Genomic DNA, 3,480 nt, shown 5'->3' with positions numbered 1-3,480 from the left:
CAAGGAGCTGCCGCACTACTGCCAGCACTTTCACCTTGGACTCCACACACCCCGCACAACAGAACTGGACACGTCAGCACCTGAGCACCTGCACTTTCCACACCCCGAACTGAGAGGGACTCGCTCTATTGGGACTTAGGATTTGCATTTTTTTGTTGCTTTGGACTGCGTTCCTGTAAATAAAACACACCCTCTACCATTGCTGGTATTAGGGTTATTTGCACCTGGAACATATTTGCGATCTAATCAAATCTGATAAATGGGTACATTGTTACTGCGTTTGTAGTTTGATACAACTGGCAAAATACCCTATAAAATGGCACTTGCTTTATTAATAACATTTCTGACAGGTATAGGGCCATAAAGTGATACATCGTCAGACTGATTACCTACTGCACAAATCACTATGAAAAGGCAAACTGTACTTCACCCACAAAATCGTATATGTTTACAATTTTAGATAACCCAATCTGTTATCAGTTAGTCACATAAATGTGTTGAATTGTGAAAAAAGTTATTAAAAAGAACTTTAAAAGCCAAACTCAGTACTTCCTACCCTTTTCAGACGGGCGTTTTGTTGATTTCTGAGCTAAAATCATTTGGTCATGCCCGGGCAAACGCAGTACACAATTCATCAGTTTTGCACGAAATGACACGTCACCGGTATTGTCATCTCTTTCCGCGATTCACCCTCTCAGTGTTTAAACACGTTGGATACAATTCAAATACCTCTAATAACTTTAATTCTTTGCGGATGTCTTTTTACCTCAAACCACCGCAGAGCCGGCTCTTTTGTACAGCGGTATCAGTGCTATGCTGGAGTGTGAGGGGTCATGGGTTCGCGCCCGCCCTCCGCCTGTGTGTGGATTGCCTCGCCCTGTGTGATGCGCCTGCCTGCGGGAACCTCGATCGCTACATTAGTGTCAGAAGTGGACGCAGGTACCCCGGCACGCACTCGTCGGACTGTAGCCTGGTGAGCAACTGCTCGGTGAGTACGAACACCTCTTCATCGGGGGGGGGGGGGGGGGGTCATATGCACCACACATGGGAGGAGTCATACACAAAAAACACTCTATCATATAATAGACGTTTCCGCCCGCATATCAACACGACACGCCCATCATGACAGTAAAAATAGACATAATGAAGCGTTCTTCCCTTTGTATAAGTTAGTGATCAGCAGATGTGTCAGCCGCACGAAGAGCACAGCGTGTGGTTTTCACTAACTCTACTGTGCAGAATAAATGCATTTTTTTTCTATGGGTAAATATCAGGACTTTCTTCCTATGCATCGGGACGCGGGACATTTGCTAGGAAATCGGGACTGTCCCGACCATATAGGGACTGTTGGCATGTATGCGAATATGGCACCATGTCATACTTTTATTTTGTTCAGGTACCATGTACAAACGTCAAATTGTTGATGGCACCAAAAAGTTGTACACTTCTTCATTAAATTGGCACAAGATACCTATTGAGGCTTTTCCGTAACTATGGGTAAATATCACGACTTTCTTCCTATGCATCGGGATGCGGGATATTTATTAGGAAATCGGGACTGTCCCGACCATAAAGGGACTGTTGGCATGTGTGCTATCCGTGGTATATTAGGAAAAATAAAACGTCATGTCACATGTTGTAGTTTAACAACTACCGTATGTATAAGTAATTTTAAATATTTTTTTCTCCTTCAGGAATTTCAGAGTTGACTTAGCCGTATGCTTTTGGTCATTGTCATGTTGGAAGATAAGGTTTCTGCCAATCAGAATCGTTTTACTTTGTAGAATTTTTCAATACATGGCTTCACTTTTCAATCAAATCTCTAGTCCCTGCGCTGCTAAAACACCCCATATCATGATCAGACCACCCTGTTTAAATGTTACAAAGACACGCACTCACTGACACAAAAATACAGGTTTTAAAAATGTCTTTTCTTGTTTGTATAATTTATATGTGTGTAGTTTAAATCACTTCTTGTCAAACGTTAACTTCTTTCCACAAATGTCCTTCTTGTCAGACACTAAGGAAGTATTTAGGCTTTAGTAGGTTCCTTTTAAACTAAGTTTAAAAATTCCACTTTACATTGCAATGATCTTCATTTCTACAATAAAAGTCTTCATTAGTGATATTTCAGGAAAATGTGAAACTTGCAATGTAAAGCTGCATGAGAACTCATTCTTCACCTAAAGTTATTGGATTTTTAAAATTATTATTTTTATGTTCTACACCAGCTGCAGCTCAGTTTAAGAATACTTATTGTACCACAACTTCATTCATGGCCTTGCTTTATAATTTGAAAGATATCACTTGTATCATTTATAAAGATATCAAAAGGGACCAAAAACAAAGTGCACAGAAAGAGTACACGGAACTGCAAACGCAAGTCAAAAAGGAAGTTAGAAAGGCCAAGAGAGAAATAGAAATGAACATTGCTAAGGGGGCTAAAACCAATTCCAAAATGTTTTTCCAATATTACAACAGCAAGAGAACATTCAAAGAGGAGGTTAAATGTCTAAGAGATGCAAATGGCAAAATCTTAGATGAAGAAAAAAAAATAGCAAATATATTAAATGATTACTTTTCACAAGTTTTTACAAAGGAAGATACGGACAACATGCCCCACACGTCATCCAGTTCCTATCCAGTTTTAAATAACTTTAGCATAACCGAGGCAGAAGTGAAAGAAGTTATTTACAAACCGCTAACCAAGATCATGCAGCAGTCTCTTGACACAGGGGTGGTACCAGACAGACTGGAAAATTGCAAACGTAATACCGATCCACAAAAAGGGAAACAAAACTGAACCAGGTAACTACAGACCAGTAAGCCTGACTTCTATTATATGCAAACTTATTGAAACTATAATAAGATCCAAAATGGAAAATTACCTATATGTTAACAGGGTCCTGGGAGACAGTCAACATGGTTTTAGGAAAGGAAAATCGTGTCTAACTAACTTGCTTGATTTTTTTGAGGATGCAACATCGATAATGGATAATTGCAAAGCATATGACATGGTTTATTTAGATTTCCAGAAAGCTTTTGACAAAGTCCCGCACAAAAGATTAATTCTCAAACTGAACGCAGTTGGGATTCAAGGAAACACATGTACATGGATTAGGGAGTGGTTAACATGTAGAAAACAGAAAGTACTGATTAGAGGAAAAACCTCAGAATGGAGTGTGGTAACCAGCGGTGTACCTCAGGGATCAGTATTAGGTCCTCTGCTATTCCTAATCTACATTAATGATTTAGATTCTGGTATAGTAAGCAGACTTCTTAAATTTGCAGACGACACAAAAGTAGGAGGAGTGGCAAACACTGTTGCAGCAGCAAAGGTCATTCAAAATGATCTAGACAAGATTCAGAACTGGGCAGACACATGGCAAATGACATTTAATAGAGAAAAGTGTAAGGTACTGCACGCAGGAAATAAAAATGTACATTATAAATTTCATAATGGAGATACTGAAATTGGAG

Source organism: Polyodon spathula, chromosome 42 (genome assembly GCF_017654505.1).
Source record: "Polyodon spathula isolate WHYD16114869_AA chromosome 42, ASM1765450v1, whole genome shotgun sequence".
Taxonomy (NCBI): Eukaryota; Metazoa; Chordata; class Actinopteri; order Acipenseriformes; family Polyodontidae; genus Polyodon; species Polyodon spathula.
This window is presented reverse-complemented; position numbering follows the sequence as displayed.